Below are 22,614 nucleotides of genomic sequence, written 5' to 3' on the forward strand. Positions count from 1 at the left end.
TCAATTTTTTTCTTGTGTCTGAGAAAAAACGCAGTCCCCCTGCTCTTATTCAGTTGCTAACAACTATCAATCCCTGTTGCTAATGGCACCCTTTTAGCAAGCTACTCTCACTTGCTATGTGGGAGTACTGTGCAGATAAATTATTTCATGCTAGCATTCCACAACCAAGTCAAAGTCAAAAAAAACTTTATTTATCCCCAAGGGGCAATTAAGACCAACCAAACCATGAAAGACAAAGTACAGTCAAAGAAATAATTTCCATCAAAGCCCTTCATCATGTAGCTTATCTGTGTAGCAATTTAATCAAAAACCTATAGATACATTCTTTTTCATAGTATAATCTTCACGTGCTTCATCCGAAGCACACTTTCTGTGTACTCACTACCTAATTTATAGCCAAAGTATTCACTCACTGTCTCTGTACTGTTTCGCTAGCTTAGCTTAGCTCGTAGCCGACTCGTTAGCACCATGGCCTCTTCACCTGTCCCTCCTGCACTTTCCTGCTCATTGTGTCAGATGTTTAGTTACTCCTCGGCCTCCTTTAGCAGTAATGATACTTGTAACAAATGTAGCATATTTGCAGCTCTGGAGGCCAGGATTACTGAATTGGAGACTCTGGCTTCGCACCCTTGAAAAACCTGTAGTTAGGCCCCTGTAATTGATGCAGCTGAAGGTAGTGTAGGCCCCTCTAGCTGTCTCCTAGCAGACTGTCCCAAGTAGCAGGGGAAACAGGTCGGCTGGGTGACCGTAAGGAGGAAGCACAGTCTTAAACAGAAGCCCCATGTACACCACCAACCTGTTCATGTGTCTAATCACTTTTCCACACTTGGCCACACACCCATCAGGGATCAAACTCTGAAATGTGGATTATTAAACATGAGGTCTCTCTCTTCTAGGTCGAGGCCAAACTAACAGGCTGAGAAGGCGGTGTGGCAGCAATTTTTCACACCAGCCTATTAATTAATGAAAGACCAAGACAGACTTTTAATTCATTTGAAAGCCTGATGCTTAGCCTCGTCCACCCCAGCTGAAAAAATCAGAAACCTCTTACTCCTGGTATAATTCTCAATCACAAACCTTAAAGCAGGTAACTCATAAGTTGGAGAGGAAATGACGTATCACAAATTTAGAAGATCTTCATTTCGCCTGGAATAATAGTTTATGAGAAAGACCTCCGTAAAGCTAGAACATCTTACTATTCATCACTAATTGAAGAACATAAGGGAAACCCGAGGTTTGTCTTCAGCTCTGTCAGAGCTCTGTTGAGCCAACCATTCCTTTAATGTTAACTAGTAATGATTTCATGAACTTCTTCACATGCAAAATTTTAACCATTGGAGAAAAAATGACTCTTAATCATCTCACAAGTGTAACATTAGCTACAACTACTTTCTGTACCATGGATATTCATTTAGTGTCTTTTTCGCCAATTGACAGTCAACTCATCTCTGTTCTTGCCCCGCTAAACCTCAATGCAGCGTTTGTGACACCGTTTTGTAGACAGACTCAGGCGCAGACCAGGAGACCTTTGCAAAAGCAGACAGTGTGTTTATTTACAGTGATTTCACCAGGTGATAATATATACAAAGTGTTCGGGGGGAAGGGGGAAGGGTCCAAAACCACACTCCACTCTCTCGGCTACAGTCCCACTCCTTTCCTCCCACACTTCTCTCGCTCACTCGCTCGCTCAAAGATACAGGGATGGGTCCAGAGAAGATCTACACACACACAGAAAATCCAATTAGTACAAGATCGAGACTTACAGACTGAGACTTGCTGATCGCAGAATAACTGACGCTGGTGGCTCAACATTCCAGCGATGAGTAGTGATGAGTAGTGATGTGTCCTGTGTGTCGAAGCTTCGAATCGTGCGTCGTAATCGCGGGGGCGTTTTTCTGAAGCGCGTATCGAGGCTTGCGATTACGTATGCAGTGACGTTCGAGGCCTCGCGGGCAGTCCGTACCACGTGACTGATTCGGGAACTGGTTCACCGGTTCGCGCCAGATTCGAAATAAAATGGGCAGCAAAACACAGCTGATTCCCCCATCACATCGTGTTGTGGAATTGGATTACGTACATGTTACATAGTTACTTGAGCATTTCCTCCCTCGATGGAACCAGCAAGGAAAAGAAAATTTTCCCCTGTCTGGCAACATTTTGATGTCATCTCTCCTAATACACACTGTAATAAAGAAATGATAAGTACCATAATATAAATGACACCACAGATCCTATAATCGATTTCTGTCTTTTTGGTTTATTAAAAGGTGATGTGTTTGCTGTGCTCTAAAGAACTTGGATACAGCAACAACACCTCATCTATGCTGAGGCATTACAGAGCCCTGCATGAGAACAAGGAGACTAACCAAGGTGGACCAAGCTTTTGTAGGTTTTAAGGATACAGTCATTTGATACATTTATATTCCCCATGTAATTCATTAATATTTGGGTTGTATTTACTGATATATGTAATTTCTTAATGTTTTTTTGTTGTATCAGGGGAGAGGAATGATGTGGATGAGGCCTTGGTCAACATGGTGATAGAGGATTCCCAGCCCTTCACTATTGTGGAGGACAGTGGGTTTAGGAAGCTTGTTAAAGTTTTGAACCCTAACTATGTTCTCCCCACAAGACAGGTGTGTATCTTAAAATATGAAGCATGTTTCCATTTTGCCTTTATTTCCATATTAAGTACTGTACCTTCTTTTGTTTAGGCTTTGAAAGCTATGGTGGATACAAAGAGTCCAAACAAAAAGAAAAACTGACTGTGGCCGAGGTTTCTGCAGTTAGTTTGACCTCTGATATGTGGACCTCCATTAACACAGAGGCTTACCTAGCCGTCACCTGCCATTTCATTGACTCTAACACTGCATTGCATTCTGTAGTGTTAGGTGTTCAGCACTTCCCTCAAGCTCATACTGCTATCAATTTGTCACAAGTAACAGCATCGCTCATGTCAGAGTGGGGCATTACAGACAAAGTTAGATGTTATGTGACTGATGGAGCAGCAAACATGGGTGCTTGTGCTAAGGAGCTTCGTTTGCGTCACAGTAATTGTGTGGCACATACATGGTCAAAACAGCTCTTGATCACGCTGTCTGACATTCAGACTACCTGTAGGAGGATGGTGGGATATTTCAAGAGCAGTACAACTGCTAAGGTTTGTTCCATTATTTCACTACTGCTTTAAGGTGCTGCTGCAGTAACACAGCTTGAATGAATCAGTTTTGTTTTGTTGGCTGTTTTTCTAGGAGAGGCTGACAGAGGTGCAGGAGCAAATGGGCCGGCCTGCACTGAAGTTAATTCAAGAGGTGGATACACGTTGGAACAACACATTCCAAATGCTTCAACGTGTTCATGAACTCAGGGAACCTATTGGAGCACCGTTAGCTGGCCTGCACACTGATATTTGCCCACTATCCTCTGAACAGTATGACCTTATGGCAGAATGGCTTAAAATACTCTCCCCATTTAATGATGCCACCACTGAGCTGTCAGAGGAAAAGCGAGTGTCTGGATCCAAAGTAATTCCACTTCTAACAATGTTGCACCATGCACTACATGAAGAGGAAATGGGAGTTGTCCTAACTCCAGAGAGCTCCACCGTGGTTGAGAATCTAAGGAGACAATTAAAGGAGAAGCTCTACACATTGCAGTCAATGAGCATCATGTCACTGGCAACATTGCTGGATCCAAGGTTAAAAAAAATAGGCTTCTTTAGCCTAAATAAAGCAATGGATGCTGAGAAGAGACTTATTTTGAATGTGCTGCTTTTGTGCAGCACTTGGCTCCCTTATCAGCAGCCTCATCAGCAGCAGCCTCATCATCAAAAGCTTCTCAGCCTGTGACTCAAGGTATATGAGCACATTTCGATTATTATATTGTATTTAGTTACTTACATTCTGTTTGGTAGCAAACTGTGGCATCGTTTGGACACCACTGTTCTGGAGACAAAGACCCCAAATGCTTCTGCTGATGCAACAGCTGAAGTGCAGAAATACCTCCATGAACCAAATATCGGCAGACTGGAGAATCCGCTGGAGTACTGGGCTGGACACAAATTTCTTTATCCAAACTTGTATAAACTTGCTGTGGTTTTTCTTGCAACCCCTGCTTCATCTGTGCCCTGTGAGAGGATATTTTCAAAAGCAGGAGAAATCCTCTCAAAAAAGAGGAACCGTCTTAAGCCCAGCACTGTGGAAAAGCTGCTATTTTTGAATAAAAACAAATGAAAACTTTTCCCTAGTGTCATGAGCACTGTTATAAAGTCACAAGCACATTCACATCACAACTCCCTCCCTTTTTGTTTCCATGTACATTCCTGTGTTAAGCTGCCAATTTATTATACACAAACATTAATTAAATTAATATAATATAAAATTAGTATAATATTAAATATAACTAATATTTAGAGTTCAGTTATTGGTGTCATGAACAATAGTAATTCCTTTATTCATTCAACTTGAAGTGCCACACACTAGTTTGTGTCATTATTGAGATGTACATAAGCATGATTACGCAGTTACACAATCATCCCAAAAACTGTGTACTGATAGTTTCCACTTTCTCTTTTGTATCAGACATACTGAGACAATATTCGGGATAAATAACCATGAAAAACAATTTATTTATTCAGTTTAGAGGTTTACACATCACATCATTATAATCATTGAGCCCGTTTCACTTGAATTGTCCACTTGATGGCGCAGTAGAGCAAATGAATCATCACAATGCTTCGAACCATGAGTCGACCAGTTGGATGGGAAGCTTCAGTTCATCATGAGGCTTCATCTCACCATCACTAGCGATGAGTAGCGCAGGCCTGCCATCTTAAGAAGCTCTTCTGATTGTAGCAATCAGCGACAGGTGTGATGATGAGCACAGGTGTGTGGGCCAGGGGCGGGAGCCCTCAATGAGCACTGCTGCGGCAAGGGGGAGAGGGAGAGAAAGAACAAAAATAAAAATGTGTTGCCTAATACAGGGTCAGCCAGTGAGGCACGGGGACCGTGACAGTTTGATACTGTTGACCATAATATTCTATTACAGCGATTAGAGCATGCTGTAGGTATTACAGGTACTGCACTGCAGTGGTTTGTATCATATCTATCTAATAGACTCCATCTCGTTCTGCAGGAATGTCTTAAAACATTAAAGACCTGGATGGCCGCTAATTTTCTGCTTCTTTATTCAGATAAAACTGAGGTTATTGTACTCGGCCCTGAGAATCTTAGAAATACAGGTATCTAACCAGATTCTTACTCTGGATGGATTACCTTGGCCTCTCATTAACACTGTGAGAACCTTGGAGTACATTTTTGACCAGGATCATGTCCTTCAATCGCACATATTAAACACTGCAGGCCTACTTGTTGTTCCTAGAGTATTTAAAAGTAGAATCGGAGGCAGAGCCTTCGTTTTCATGGCCATCTCTTCTATGGTACCAGCTTCCAGTTTGGATTTGGGAGACAGACACTATTTCGACTTTCAAGATTAGGCTTAAAACTTTCCCTTTGCTAACGCATATAGTTAGGCCTGGATCAGATAACCCTGAATCCTCCCTTAATTATGCTGCGATAGTTATCAGCTGCTAAGGGATTCCCATATTGCAATGAGTACTTCTTCTTCTTCATCTCTCCAATTCTAGAATTAGAATTGGCTCTCTATTAACTCGAGACTCAAATTGAATTTGTTGTTTTAACCTTTAAAGCGCTGCATTCTGGCTTCTCTTTCCATGAAACTGTTTATTCAGCTAGCTAAACAGTTAAGTATTTTCAAAAAGATTCAAAATGAGAAAGTTGAATTCTCTTCAAGTTTAAGGAGTAATAACTCAACTGCGAAAAGTATGTGATCTTCTTTAGTTAGCAGAAATTGTCTACTACTACACATTATGAGCGGCCTCTTGTACTATGTGCTCTCTTGCTTCTAATCTTCCCACATTTCTCCCTCAGTTGGCATTATATGTTGGCAGGTCCCTTTTCTTTGAAATGCACTTAATTCCCTCAGGAAAAGATTTCAGAGTGGACAGTTCTGATCACAAATCTCCTTCTCTTCTTCAGTTGCTCTACAGTAGACTGCTTATAACATATATGCCACCCATTAAAGCTGCTTTCTTCAGTTGAATGGGCAAGGGAAAAGATAATGTGTGAAAGACAGGTGCCACCATTCTGACAAGAGAATTGAAACTTGAAAAATGCTTAAAGCGCTTTGCTCCCAGTGCATTGCTTCCAGTGTTTGTGTCAGGGTTCCTGGGTGTTGACCCAGTGATTTCAGTTTGTTCATGTTCAGTTTAGTTCGCCACATTAATGTTCTCACTTCCTGTTTTTTCCCGTGTCAGCTTGTCTCCCGTGTCATTAGTCAGATTATGTTCAGCCCTGTACTCACCTGTTTCCAATCATTGTCATCATTCAACCTGTGTATTTAAGTTCCTCGTTTCACCAGTTCTCTGTCGTGTCATTGATGTCGTGATGTTAGTGTCGTATGTATGTTCAGTTAGCCAGCCAATCCTTTGTTCACTCATTCATTCATTCATCAGTCAGCAGTCAGCCAGCCATTTCCTCCCTCTGTACTGTTTGCTCACTCCTTCGGCAATAAACATCCACCTTCGCCTACCTGCCTGTGAGTCCAGCGATTGGGTCCTCCTTCTCTCGTCCACGACACTACTCCTGACAGAATGACACGACCCCGCGCTGTGGACCCAGCGGACTCTGAACTTTTCGAGCGGCAGGAGGCAGCGCTCCTTCGCTGGACGGAGGGGCTTAGGGGAAAACAGCGGCTCTTCGCTGAGAGAGAGCACGTCTTCGCAGGGACTCGTCTGGCTCTGGGCGGGCCTCGAGGACGCCGCGTTTTCCACCTGCTGCCTCACCTGCATCGGAGCATTCGCCGCGGAGAGTGGGCTGTCGCAGGCCAAGCTTCGGCCGCTCGCTCTCCCGCCGCTCCGCTCCTCGCTCGCCCGCCAGCCGTTTTACCCACCGGACCTTCAACCTCGCCATGGCACAGCGGCTCCGCCTACCACCTCGGCTCAATGGAGGCTCCCGTGCCAGAGGCTCGGCTGTCGTACCCCGCCTGCTGCCTCTTCCCGGAGAAAGCGGCGCACACGCCGCAATAAAACGGACTACTTTCAGCCACTCCCGATGGTGAGCTCAGTGACTATTTTTCGCACTCACCATCTGATTACCCACTTGAAACGCACCATAGACTCCCTTCTGATTCATGGGGTGTCTCCCTCCTAGACGAGGACGTGGACTGGGAAGAGTTTTTCTGCTCTTCCCCAAAGACTGTAAATAGTGGTGGCAGAAAAACCAGAACAATCTCCAATAAACCTGCCAGTAACACACACACCGTCACTATTTCCACACCCATTATTCAGCCATCTCCCACCAGCACGGGGGCCCAGTCTACGCCCACACCAGTGCCAGCTCCCAGGAGGAGGGCAGCTGCGACCCGGTCTACCTCCACACCCGCCTCTGTTTCTCAGGTGGGGGTGACTGGTGTCCAGCCACCTTCCGTGCCCGTCCCAGCGCCCAGGCTGAGGGCAACCAGAACCCAGCTTGACCTCCCTGGAGGCTTGGAAGAGCTAACCGGTTCACCTGCTACGTCACCACTTCATCCACCTCCTGACCCAGCCTTTCACGCCCTCGCACTATCCCTCGTTAGATTAGCTGAACTGTCCCCTGCCCAGGCACCAGCCTTACTAGCCACACCAACCTCAGCTCCGTCGTCAGCCTCGCCTACCTCTGTTCCTCCTTTAGCATCTCCACTCCAGTCAGTTCCCTCACCTGCTGTTCAGCTTTCAATTCAGTCAGTCCCCTCACCTGCTGTTCAGCTTCCAGCCCAATCAGTTCACTCACCTGCTGTTCAGCTTCCAGCCCCGTCAGTTCACTCACCTGCTGTTCAGCTTCCAGCCCCGTCAGTTCACTCATCTGTAGCTCAGTCTGCTCCTGTCCAGTCCCCCGTAGTCCAGTCTGCTCCTGTCCCCCAGTCACCGTCCTCCGCTGTCCCCCAGTCGCCCGTACTCCAGCCTGTCCAGTCTGTCGTTCACTCTTCTGTAGTCCAGTCTGCTGCCCAGTGCCCTGTAGTCCAGTCGCTTCCGTTTCCCAGTCGCCTGTCCACCATCCCGTTCAGTTCCCGGACCTGCAGCCACAGCACCCAGAGCCAGCTGTGAGCTCTCCCGCTCCTCAGCCAGGGGTTTCCGCACCCGCTGGCCTCGGCCGCTCCTCAGCCAAGGGGTTTCCGCACCCGCTGGCCCGGCCGCTCCTCAGCCAGGAGGTCCCGCACCCGCGTCTGTCCTGTGTGTGCCAGGGGCTCCAGTGCCCACTGGTTCTGAGACCGTTTTCGCTGGAGGGCCCGAGGAGCCCGTCCGAGCAACCTTCCTCGTCAGCTGGGGGTTCAGGAGAACCGCACCAGCCTCATGCCTCGTCAGCTGGAGGGCCCGAGGAGCCCGTCGCAAGCCTATGCCTCGTCAGCTGGAGGGTTCCAGGAGAACCGCAGCCAGCCTCATGCCTCGTCAGCTGGAGGGCCCGAGGAGCCCGTCCGCACCTCTGCCTCGTCAGCTGGAGGGCCAGAGGAGCCCGTCCAGCCATGCCTGACCTGCGGCTCTCTTGCCTCGCTCCTGGTCCGGCCTCTGCTTCTGCTTTACGCCTGGTCCGGCGTCGGCTCTGCTTCTGCTCCGCCTGGTCCGGCGTCGGTCTGCTTCTGCCTTTCGCCTGGTCCGGCCTCGGCTCTGCTCTGCTCTTCGCCTGGTCCGGCTCGCCTCTGCTTCTGCTCGCCTGGTCCGGCTCTGCTTCTGCCTTCTCGCCTGGTCCGGCCTCTGCTTCTGCCTCTGCTTCGCCTGGTCCGGCCTCTGCTTCTGCCTCGGCTTCAACGTTGCCTGGTCCTACAGCTGCTCCTCGTCGCCGACGTGGTCGACCACCGGACCGCCTGAGTGGCCGCCGTTGCCTTCCGCACGGCCGGCCCCCGGACCGCCTGAGTGGCCGCCGTTGCCTTTTGCACGGCCGGCCCCTGGACTGCCTTCGCCTGAGTGGCCGCCGTTGCCTTCCGCACGGCCGGCCCCCGGACCGCCTTCGCCTGAGTGGCCGCCGTTACTTTCCGCACGGTCGGCCTCCCGAACCGTGTTCACGTCGCCACTGCCTTCCGCACGGTCGGCCTCCCGAACCGTGTTCACGTCGCCACTGCCTTCCGCACGGTTGGCCTCCCGAACCTTGTTAACGTCCCCGCCGTTGTCATCCGCACGTTCGGCCCCCTGAACTATCTCGTCTCGACCGCCGCAGCCGCCCGCACGGTCCACCGGACTGGCTCAGTGGTCGCTGCTGCCTTCCACGTGGCCACCCACCTGAACTGTCTCGTCTCGGCCTAGGGCCACGTGGCCGCCCACCTGAACTGTCTCTGTGTGGATTCCGTCCCTCCGTCCTGGGCCCCTTCCGCCCGCCCTGTTCTCGTTCTTTTTCGTTTGGCCGTCGGGTGCCGGCCTTTGAAGGGGGGGTACTGTCAGGGTTCCTGGGTCGTTGACCCAGTGATTTCAGTTTGTTCATGTTCAGTTTAGTTCGCCACATTAATTTTCTCACTTCCTGTTTTTTCCCGTGTCAGCTTGTCTCCCGTGTCATTAGTCAGATTATGTTCAGCCCTGTACTCACCTGTTTCCAATCATTGTCATCATTCAACCTGTGTATTTAAGTTCCTCGGTTTCACCAGTTCTCTGTCGTGTCATTGATGTACGTCTGATGTTAGTGTCGTATGTATGTTCAGTTAGCCAGCCAGTCCTTTGTTCACTCATTCATTCATTCAGTCAGCCAGCCAGCCAGCCATTTCCTCCCTCTGTACTGTTTGCTCACTCCTTCGGCAATAAACATCCACCTTCGCCTACCTGCCTGTGAGTCCAGCGATTGGGTCCTCCTTCTCTCGTCCACAACACTACTCCTGACAGTTTGCTGGCCTTTAGAGGTATGAGTGATGTGCACTCACACTTCCAGGCATATCGCTAAATCCAATTCTGGTATAGTGAGGTTGAATCCCATGTCAGCTGTCAAGAGAAGAGTGGAGGGATTCAACAGAAAAGTTGGCCCTGATAAATTGGTTGTGTTGGCTAGGTGCGCAGCAAGCCTGACCTTGAGCCATGATTTGATGGGTTTTGCTCAGAATATGTGACTGCCTGATTTGTTTGACTGGATTACTTACGTACACAACACCTCCTTGACTCATTTTTTTATGTGGCCCAAAACAATTTTGCTGTCTGTAAATATGTGTTACCTTCAAACTCCAGCTGCATCTCAGTAACCCTGCTCCTCTTTTGCCACCCTTCATTGTCCATATACTGCAATAACTTTAGATTGTGTGTGTTACCAAAATATGAACCGTTTTAGAACTGTAAGTAGCCTCTGTTACTCTACTTGACTTTAAGATGGTGGAACAAGTTTCTAGAGGTTATCGTGATCGACTGACTTCCCAAGTTGAACTAACTGCTTAAAGTAACAGCTAGAGGGACCTAGGGTTAGGACCTGATATTGGACAGCTCCAAAGTCCAATTAGAGAATAAAATGTACAAAGATTTTGTTTTGCACTAGGTCCACAACAAAAAGTAGTTGTTGTTTTGTTTTGTTTTTTTAATTGCTGTTTGCCTTTATTTATTGCAACGGTGACACAATAGTGGTGTCATGAAATAGTTCTGGTTAAATTGAGTATGTCTTTTGTTCTAGTTTAAAATTATTCTCTTAAGCAAAAAATAAAAAATACACCCACCTATTGGTGGAAAAATGCGCAACGTCAACCAATAAGAAAATTATATGGCAACATGAGGCATGTGGTTAATTAGGAAAAGAGGAAGGTTTTGGGACTGACAGTGGTGAAAGAGCATGAGAGTGATGATGAGAGTTGAGATAGCCTTTATTTGTCAGTTGCAGGTCTTTTGCCCACAACCAAGATGACAGACCTTGCCGACCGTACATACAATACACAAACATCACATTGGGGAGACAGGTAGGCTAAGTAGTGAGGAAAAAAACACTGAAATGTGTAACACAAAAGGATAATATAGGAATGCACAGATATCAACACACCATAGCACAATAAACACAGACAAGCAACATGGGAAAGTGTTCCAGTGTTTACATCTGATCTGGGACCGCTGCAATCTTTCGACTGCACCTCCAGCTGACCCGATGTCCACATAACAGGGGAGGTAAGCTTGGAGGTGGTCGTTGGATCCGGGGTAGGGAGGGTGATGCGTCAGTGAGTGCTTATCAGTATCAGTATATGTATGTGTGTGCGTGTCCATAGTTCAGCTGAGACAGTGTCCTTCGCCCTGCCAGGCTAAGTAAACAGTCTTCCAGCCAACCCAGGTGATGTTAATAGTGAGTTTCAAGATCTGAGATTTGTGATATAGCGTGTTTGTAGTGTTTAGTAATTGTGTGGTGTAGTCATTTGTTTTGTTTTGTGTGAAACAATGCGATCACTACTGAATGTCACGGATGCTAAAAAGCCACCAAAGGCAGACTGCAATTTAAATGCTGTCTCCAGGTGGGAAACAGGAGGAGTAAGATGTAACCCTTGTAACGGATTATTAATGAAATATCAGAGGTATAGACATTAATAATGAAGAACCACACCAGAAGGAACAGTGCACAAATGGTGTATTTAACACACAGCAGTTGCAGATAAATGCACTTTATACAATAAAATAAACTACAAAATATCCCCCCCAAAATAACAAACTAAAATAAAGGAAAAAAACTCCTTTTTAACAGGGCGAAAGAGGATGAGTAAGAACCATGTAATCAGTTTTCTTGAATGAGCCAGAGGGACAGAAGCGGGCCACAAGTTCTCTTTAATAATCCAAGGTGTAGCAGCTGAAGCCAAGATGTCCTATTCTACCCAGCTGGCTGCACACAATGAGTAGTGTCAGACAAGGCAGTTTAAAACTAGTGTGACCTGTGAGGGAATCTGTACAGAGGCTGAGAGAATGAAGATGAAAAGATAACAAGAGAGGGACAGCAGATGATTTCAATTTGTTTTTCCCATTGGATTGTTGCACCGTTTGTGTCGCATAAAAATGACCTCACAGAACGTTTGGCTGCATTTCTTTAATGAATCCAAGCACATTGGGGGTATAATCAATTGTAATGGCAAACGGTGGAAAATTGAGTAGAACACAGTTGAGTTGTGGCGAGCCAAGTAGGTACTAGTGGAAAAAAGTCATGTTCCTGAGCTGACAGTTGTATGAGTTGAATGTGGTTGTGTTGAATGTTGGGTCCACACTGGACACTGGGATGATTTTACCTTGTTTTATCAAACTAGACATTCAGTAGTACCAATAGTTGAATCTATTGAGTCACAGCGTCATTAGTGTTGAGTGGGGCACGTTATTTCTTGCCGTCTGCAAGATAAAACGGAACCGTATAGTGAGAAAGAGCATTCATTATAAATATTTTATGTACTCTGGCATGTGAAATATAAGTAATATTAAATATATATATATATATCTATATATATATATTATATTATATATATATATATATATATATATATATATATTTATTAAGCATACTTAGTTCAAGTAGGCTATAAAGGTTGAGCTCATCTGTAGTGACTGAGATCAGATGATATCAATGGGAGCCAATTTTACCTTTTCCAGCTGATACCCCTTTACACATCCAAAAGAAATATGTGACAAAAGCCTCACTATTTATGCTGCTTCAGCCTTCCAGTGCTGCAAGCCGCTATTCCATCCACCTCCACCCCAACTTCTCCATTTTATGTGCTGTTTGATTTAATCAAGCGGCTAATGCCTGTTTAGGTCTTGATGCTTATTCCAGAATAGAGCCCTGCCGTATCAAATTTTCATTACTGCAGATGTAAATAGCGGTCCAATTTTTATTTTAGTCGTTTGCTCTGTAATATCTTTATCTGCGTTGTGTGCTAGATCACTAGCAAGTAGAGGTATTTAAGAGTCTTAGAAAATATGTAACCCTTTAAACTGGAATTTTGTGCCACTAGGAACATAGTACCCAGGCTCTTCTGCTGTAAAACTATGCTGTTGTAATAGATGCAGGTGGTTTAGTTCTGCTGGTGCTTTAGTGTTGCTGAAATATGCAAGACCTTCCATGATAAAGATGTTGTTTGGATGGGAATATACGTTACTCTAAAACCTGCATCATGCAAGTACACTGAGGTTGTCATAGATTTTCAGAATCTTTTGCTGATATTTTGCACCATATACAATAGGCTCCACAGTGTAGTGGTTTACATGTTTGCCTATATGCAAATAAGTGCATTCTATTTCTATTCACATTTTACACACTATCACACGTTTTGCATATCTTGTGTCAAAGTCTCAACTTTTTTTCCTCTCCATGATGAACCTATGAACAGAGTTGAATTGCTAGACTTCCTCCTACAACAATCCACAGTATATTTTTCTTCACAGGTATGCAGAGACAGTTGCCTGGATTTTTCAGTTGTGAATGCAAACAATCCAGCTTGACTCTTTTTTTTTTTCCAATGACAGATTCCTATTCAACTATTCCCTCATTACCTTATTATTCTGGGTGTTTATTCTGGCTCAGTGGTCTGGACTGGAGTAAAACACTACTTGTTGTGATATTTTGATACCATGGTAGCATTTACAGGATATTGTTTTATAGTGATATTATACAGGAAAACTGTTACTCAATAAGGCCCATTTACTAGTTGTTTTTCTCTTTCTCTGTGACCCAAGAATTAATGTGTAAGACTCACAGGCTGGTACCCCAAGGTCGAAAATACCACAGAGACGAGCCTTCCTTACTCCCATCCTCCCTTCTTTATCTCCTTAGAAAAGGCTCTGTTAAAGGCCAGGTGGTTTGTTTCAGAATTCACTAATGAAAGAACTCTGTATTCTATGTCTAGGAGTGTATTTTGCTGGGATGATCATAAATTGTAGCTGAACTGATAAACTACACAAAGGATACTTCTTTGCTCAGAAGGCAGGAAGACGTTTCCTTATTTGGTCTGTACCGGTTTGAACTGAGAACCTGCTGACACACGAACCTTTTTTTCCTCTATATAAACTGTTGTATACTGAATAAACCTTTGAGTTGATTGTGGGAGAGCAACCTGAAACAGTCTCTGTATCACTTTGTTCTCCTAACTGCTCCCGGCGCTGTAACTAACCCGCTGAACGGCATACTTGAGCGTTACTTTGAATAATTAGGAATCTTATAAGGAAAGGACAAAACTCTGCTTATCGGTGATCACGCCTCGGAGGAAACCCGATCCATGGATGAACCCGGGACGGAGATTTCTTTCACTACTGAATCAGTTCTTTCTCTAAGAATTTGACTGATAGTTAGTGGGAATTTTTCTATCACTCTATTATATATATTTACTGTCTGTTTTCATTTACCATAGGAAGGATTATGCACTGCAGTGGAATGAACCCGCCCCCCCCCCGACCTTACACACACAACAAAGACATCACAAGTCAGAGAACGGTTGCATTACAGAAAAAAACACTGAAATGTACACTACAATGGGAATGTACAAGAGGAAAAAAAGAGACCTCTACTCATGCTGGGCTATAGGAGGACAGCATGAGAACAGGAAACAAAAAAACTCCTCTGCACAGAAAGCACAGAAATGTCCACAGTACAACATTATAGAGCACGTGACCAGCAACAGGGTTGGTTAGGGGATGAGGAGTAATCCCAGACAACACAGCAGCCATCCTGCCACTGCGCCGTCTCTCCAGTGCGGGCCCAGACCCGCCTCGTGTTCCCAGGAGGCAACAAGCATCGAAGGCATTGGAAGGGGAGGGGGATGTGTGAGTGCTTATAAGTGTAAGTGTATGTGTGTGCGTGTCCAACCCAGGTGGCCTTGCATAGAGTGGGAAGAACAGTCAACACACAGTCGTTATCGGGGAGCTTTTGTTCGGCTCCAGCCTTGAGCCCACAGCTGGTGCCGAGGGGATATCCGCACACAAGTGTTGAAGTTCTCCAAGGGGCCTGGTAATGAACTAATCATGTGATTCCATTGTGTTGACCCAGGGAGATAATTAAGGGCAGGACACTGGTCCTTAAGGGCCTGGAGTTGGACACCCCTGCCCTAGACAGATTGCCAGTCTGTCGCAGGGCTAATACAGACACAGACAACCTTACCCGACTAACTTCTTTGCTTTGGACTATGGGAGGAAGCCAAAGTACACAGAAAGAAGCAATCCAAACATGGCGAGAATATGCAAACCAGGTGCTGGAGTCTGACTCAGGACCTTCTTGCTGTGAGGCAAAAGTGTTAACCAACATGGTGGTTAGTACTGTCGCCTCACAGCAAATAGGGGCAGACATGATTAGCGTTATATTTATCTTGTTTGCCAAGAGAATATATTGCAATATATATAAATATTTGACAAATTTGTTGCATGTTGCATGTTTATACAGAAACCCCCAATCTGATCTAAACAGAACTAAAAAGGAAATCTCTTCAGTCTTGGGAAATCTTGAGAAATTCTATTAAACTTTGTAATTACTAAAATACAAGCGAACAGATAAAAGATATAGATAGACTGTCAGTGCTAAACAGACTGAAAGACCAAAAATTAGAGCAAGGTGGACAGACGAGAAATGAGACAGAGAGGAAGACAAGACAGAGAATGAGAGAGCATGAAGATGAGAGAGACAGAGAGAGATGTCCTCTTATTAGAGTTTTGTTCTGTGCTAGAAGTGGGTCACAAAGGGCCGTAGGTTAACACTGTGACAACAGCACTCTGCTTGCTTCTAAAAGACCTGTTCCTTTTTAGAAGAAAAAAAAATGATATTCCATGAAATTGATTTTTGAGGCCAAAATAAAGCGACAGAGATTGAAAGTGGAGCACAGAGAAGCAAAGTGCTGGAGAGAGAGGAAAAAGAATAATAGCAAGAAAGACAGGGCTAGTACAAACATTATGTAAATGAAATAGTTTCAGTTTGTGAAATAACTTGAATGAATTATACTTTACCTAACCTGCGGGTACATTACATTTCCGCATTTTTTTCTCCCTGGAATTATTAAGTATATTTATATAACTTTTTCATTGTGTAGGTGTGGGTCAAATGAGCTTGCTGAAGGAGCTTTTATAAACCTGGAAATTCAACTTTTAGAAACTTTATATTATTGAAGAATGTAATCATATGCGGTAAAGAAAATAGTCTCAGAGGTAAGCATATATTAAATTAGAAGCCTTTTTCTATAGAAGATAATTAAACTGAGAGGTGGGTAGGGATCAAAGGTGTAGGTGTTTCACCAGCTTAAGAAAGCTTTTCAGGAAGTGAAATTAACTTACTAACAAGAGCTGAGAGCAAAAAAAGAATTTAGAAAGAAGTGAGAGAACCTTTTGGAATTCCTGGGATTTCTGCCTTGATTATAAGTCATAAAATCCTATCTGATCCTTAACAGTTATGGACAAAAGTAAAACTAATAATACACACATTGCTGTATATTAAATTTCTCTACATTTATCCAATTGAATAATCAAGTGAACTCTTACATTTAGTAACTGTTTTTTAGCAGCAACATCTATCTATCCATAAGTCTGTCCATTAGACTTAAGCAGAAATGAGAAGGAGATTTTGCCTATTCCTCCATTTATTTGTATTTTTAAGATGTACTAAGTAGCTGTCTTCAGGCCATGCCACTGCATGTCAACTAGATTAAGGTCAGGACTCTGACCTAACCATTGCAAATGCTGAATTTTACTCTTTTTCATACATTCTGTTTATTTATGTGCTTCTCATTGTCACCATCTTGAGCTCCCAGACTCCCATCTTTACATTCTCCTGCAAAATTTCTTTATACATTTTTAATTTTAATGTTTAATCACTTGCAAAGTATCTAGTGATGCCTTGCAAGTGACAACGATGCATCAGATGACGGTGATGTGTCATCTATGTCTAACAATTTTGGATCAAGGGATTATCAATTTGATGGTATGATTGCTGATCTTGGGCAATGTTCAAAGACAGCAGGTGTTTTGTTGCAGTCTTGAAGTGGATGATGTAGCATAGCTTCATTAGCTATGCTACATTTGTTCATTAGCGTAACAAATTCCAAATCTTTTTCAATCAGCACTACTGTCATTTCTTTTCATCATGCTTAAACTAGCAAAAATATCTATGAAACCTTCCTCTATTTGGAATGCACAAAGCTATGCTAACTAGTACAGGGGCAGTTGATACAAACAAGTTTGATTTTCATGGCTATTTCAAGTTTTTCTATCAAACTGGGATGATATGGAGGCCTACAGTGTTCTAACACTGCAGTTCTAGGGTAGTGCTTTATCCTGGTCATTTGAATATTGGACAGCTTCATTTAATCTAAAAATATACTGACTCGTGGTACTTAAATTTTTTCAATGAGAAATTTCCTGAGAAATTGGGGTTTAAGTCCAGCATGCTTCGCAGTCAGTTTTTTAAAATGGGATTGAAATTCTCAGATCCCAGTTTCGGTCTTACCCATATACCCTTTGGGCTTTAATGTCCCAATTCAAACCTGTGCACTTTGGAATTCATGTTAAATTAATAATTATTCTTGTTCTTGTTTATTCTATTACTCTTGTTCTCTTCTGCTTGTTTTCTTTTTTCTTTCTCAGCAGGTGATCCAGGTGATCGATATATGCATTTTTTATTTCTTTTTTTTTTCTGCTCATTCTGTTGGTTTTTGTTTTTTGCCCTTCTCCCCCGTCCCTCTTCTCAGCTGTTTCTCTTTCCCTCTTTCTTTCTCCCCTCCTTTCCCCCAGTCAAGTCTGTCCCGTATTCAGTAAGTGAAAATAAAATAAACAATAAAAGGTGAATCAAATGGACCATTACGGCAAGGCTGGGATGGTCAATTTGGTAAAGTAAATCCATTGGGCATCTTTCTTTGCCTTTAGACAACAATTCTGATGGCAAAAGAGCCAAACGGGACAGGCAAAAAAAAATTAATTAATTAATTAATTAATTAATTAATTAACTTGGTCCCAGTGTCAGGAAACTGTGGCGTTGAGTAGGTTTCCAGCACAAGGAAAAATGTAAATGCAGAAAATATGAAACCCTTGGTGGCAAAGAAGACAAAAAGGTGATTAAATGTAATATGACCATTTCCTGAATTTAAATGATTGTGTTCACTGTGCAGCCTTTGTCCTGCTTGTTAGCCTTTGACAAATGTTGTGAGTGGATGAAATTCAGTGGCTCAGGAAATCAATGACTGGCATCCTCATTACATTGCAACAGGTAATATATAGTAGGTCACACACCCATTCTCAAATATAAACTCACAAACATATGAAATCTGCCATGTATGCATATGCACTCTCTAGCTGGGTGGCCACTATAATTATGTAAAATATAATAATTTAGTCAGAGTTAAACCTTCATCCAGTTAATTCAAAAACAATTTTAATTAAGGTGATAAACATTTAAATTACTTCTGGGAGATTTTTTATGTATTTTATTGCACCTTCTGTCTCTCTCTGTAGAGTCCCTTTTCTTTCTAACTTCTCTATTTTTCTTCCAGTCACTCGCGTCTGTCCTTCTTTCCCTGTGCCCATCTTTCTTTTTCCTTTCCATCCTTTCTTCACATCTTTTTGTCGACTGTCTTCAGGAGATGAAAATTACATCTTTGCAAGCCAGGGTAGTATTTCCTGTGTGAAAAGTGACTCATTCAGTGTTTCAATTAGCCCACTCCTGTTGATTCAACTTTGAAGTCCTTTTCCATTCTTTGGCTCTCAACTCTCTTCCCAGTGCCACTCTGACACACAGACTTTTGGGGGTGGCAAGCCCTTCCCAGGCACCTACCCAAATTCTCTCTAGCAACTAGAAATGGTTGCATATGTCCTGCTTTGCTGGAGCATTAGAGAGAAAATTGCATTTGTGTTGAGAGGGATGATCCATCTGAGATGCTGTTGTTCCTCTTCGAATTCATGAAGCACATCTCCATCAATTGCCAACGTGTTTACTGTAAGGCCAATTGTGCTTGCACTCCAATGGTTCCAGTAATAAGCTAGAATGTGTCCTATTATGTGACCCTCTTAAATACCCAGCTGTAGGTTTGGAATCATGATGATAGATGAGGGCATTTTGTAGCCAGGGCTCTATTTTTCTGAATTTCCCAACTTGGGAACTAATAAAGGCTATGTTATTTATCTTAAATTTGTCTATGCTAACTTTAAATACTTAATGTCATGCCATTTCATGTAATGCATTCCATGCGCGTTAATTACATTTTTTGATAGTACTGGGTCATCACTGACCAATGTTGGGCAAATTACTTTGAAAAAGTAATTAGTTATAGTTACTAGTTACTTCTTCAAAAAGTAATTGAGTTACAATATTATCAAAGTAACTAATTACTAGGAAAAATAACTATTTTAAAACATTTTTATACCTCTGGAGTCCAGGGTATAATTGGCCATTTTTTTATATCAATGTTCTTAAAAAATGTACTGAGCTCATGAATGCAAACATCAGTCTAGTACATGAACAGCAGTAATTACAGTGCTGCACTGTTTGGCATCAAAATCCAAGGGTTGCGGGACCAAACTAAAAGCAGGTACAAGAAAATACAAGCAGACACAAGGAAAGAATAAGATGACCTTACAAAGCTCAAGGGAGAAAACACTGAGTAAATACAAACAGAAAAGAAGAATCTTCACACAGAAATGAACTAAATCAGAGCAATGATGTGGGCAGGAAAACAGAAAAAGGAAAATCTGTTAGGTGTGGCTGTGTGCAGACAGGAATAGGACCCAAGGTGCAGACTCCGGAGGCAGAACTTAAACCAAAACAGCTTTAATGCTGAACTCAAACATAACATAACTGGGGGAAAAAGGTCAAAAATAAACTAACACCAGCGGATTGACAAAACACACAGCAAAATAAACGGTAGATCGCGACACAGACACAGAGAAACACTGGGCTTAAATACACAGAGGGAGCAATCAGGGAATGGGTAACAGGAGGGAAACACAGCTGGGGCAAATCAGGCCTAACGAGACAAGAGGAAGCAAACCAGACACATTAACATCAGACATGGACTTTCAAAGTAAAACAGGAAACGCATAACACAGACTGAACAAAGACACAGACTCATATGCAGGCACTACAAAGGGAACAGAGACGTGGGAACAGGGCAGACACAAACACTGACTGAACACGGGGATATAGGAACTTGGGATACACATAGACGCAAACTAGACAAGGGGATGCAGGTGATAGGGGAGACAGAGCAACTAAAGAAGACAGAGACATAAGCCATAAGACAGAACTCAAAGAAACCAAAAATTAGAAAGTATAAATAATATCATAAACTCAAAAACCCTGGGTCGACGACCCAGGCATCCTAACAAAATCAGAAAGCCACATAATGAAATGAGATATAAGAATAGTGATGAGTATGAGAAAATGAGAAAAGTAAATTGAAAGAGACGAGCAAAGAGTACTGTATACTCATGCAGGCAAGCATGAGATGCATGGAAAGTATAGCAATTAAAACATTTCAGCAAAACAAAATCTAAGAAGTCCAACAATAAATCATGTCATAACACAAAGACAGTGGTATCGATAAAGGTGGAACCCTGTAATTGACAACTTCAGTTTAAGGAAGAAGTCAAGGTGGATGAATGGCTCCACAAAAGTTGGGCATGGGGATCCAGTTTTAGCAGACACGACTTTGACATGGCCAAAACAAATATGGGCAAAGGTGGATGTCTGTTTATGTAGCATTGTAGCCATTAACCAAGTACAAAGAGGATGTCAGAGTGGATGGATGACTTGATGAAATGCCTGATGAACGGACTGCTATTTGAAGCTTTCAAGCATGTCGCTTGGTCTTCTTTAGCAGGGAAACACCCCAACTTTGCATAGTTGTAGATTCTAGCTTAACTGTTTTCATCTCCTTTCAATATCCTCTTACAATCATCAAGTCTTCTCCTGGAGTCTTCTGTTAATCAGTATGTTCTTTGAGGGAAGGAAAAATAAAGAAATGAGAGAATAGGTGATCTAGGATTTTCAGCATGGTGCAGAAAGGCTGGCGAAAGAGAATTTGTCTGGCTGTGTATTTAGAAGTGTAGTATGTCATATTCAGCCTGTAGACAAAGTTACTCGGTTTTCTGAGCTCTGTAGACATTTAGGTAATGTTGAATGTCTGACTATAATGAGAAAATAACTCCATATTATCTGTTTGAAAGTGGAACACAATGCTACTCTGCTGTTAGGATGTACGATTTGTATCAATGTAAGTCACTTTTTCGATAAATTGAGAAGGACAAATTTCTTGTTTCACTCTCCAGTGTACACAACTTATTTACGACACCACCTCAGTTAGATTCAGATGACGTTAGCTTGGCCTCCAGTAATACTGTGAATACTGTAATACTGAGAATTTTTGACTAGAATGTCTTTTACAATAAGAAAACATCTAGCACTGCTTGGAGTCATTCCTGCAATATCTCTAAAATTAGAAATTAGACATCACCTTGTCAGTGATGCTGAAAGCTAGTTCATGGAGTTGGGGAGGAGGATCATGGGAGGAGGATCACAAGCACAGAATTATTTCTGGAAGCACAGAGTCCCACTACCAAGCACTGTTGGAGAACTGGGAGAAGATCACTATTGGACTTTTGCACATTGAATTGTATTCTTAACAGTTTTGCACTGTAAATAAATGCACTGTCTCTTCATTAAGAGCTCCACATCTGGGTCCTCTAATTCCACTTACCGTGACAATTTTCACCAAACTTTAAAAGTGGCATTAAGCTAAGAAAGCCAAGCAGAACTCATAACCTGCGATTTTAGGTGGAAAAATATCTGACAGCCAGAAGCACACAATGATTGCTGGAATACAGTGGACCCTGAAGGATGAAATTAATCTGATTGAATCTTGAAATTCTAGTAAAAGAACATTTACAGTACATTCGTACATACATTTAAGTACATTTGGAGGAAACTTTGAATGTTGCTCTGCTGTGACATGCACGATCTGATATCGTCGTGTTGGTGTTGTTCCCAGATCATCATACTAAATGTTCAACATTGCAAGTGACCAATCAGAAAGTTGTGACGTCCTACTTTTGCGACTTCGGGAAAAACCGCCGTAAAACAAAAAACTGTACTTAAGCTGCGAGAAACCGCATCTGTCCGCACATCAACGGACCCTGACCCTAACCCTAACCGTAACCCTTTAATAACGGTAAGCAGAACTGATAATGTCCTTACAACATTGGAATTTCATAAATGCACGAATGGCTTGGCGCGCAAAAGAATAATGTCACAACAATGTGATTGGTCACTTGCAATGTTGAACCTGGAACAACATTTTCATGATGATCTGGGAACAACACCAACACAACGATATCAGATCATCCCTGTGACATCATCAACCTCTAACTGTGGAAACATCATGTGTTAGAGCTGCTATGGTGGCATAAGGAGGACACAGTCATATTGCTGTATGTCACATAGTATCAAAAACATTTGCATGCACGAAACAGCAATCTTGTCGTAATTGTATTCTGAGATTCAGATTCACAACATCAAGTCACACAGAATTAATGAGTGATAGAAATGCATTTCTGCTATCGTCCAATTTCTCTTTTAAATGTAGACCTTAAAATAATCTGCAAAGCTCTCTCAAAGAGATTAG

Source organism: Haplochromis burtoni, unplaced genomic scaffold, assembly GCF_018398535.1.
Source record: "Haplochromis burtoni strain Fernald_Lab_line unplaced genomic scaffold, NCSU_Asbu1 Contig_685, whole genome shotgun sequence".
Taxonomy (NCBI): Eukaryota; Metazoa; Chordata; class Actinopteri; order Cichliformes; family Cichlidae; genus Haplochromis; species Haplochromis burtoni.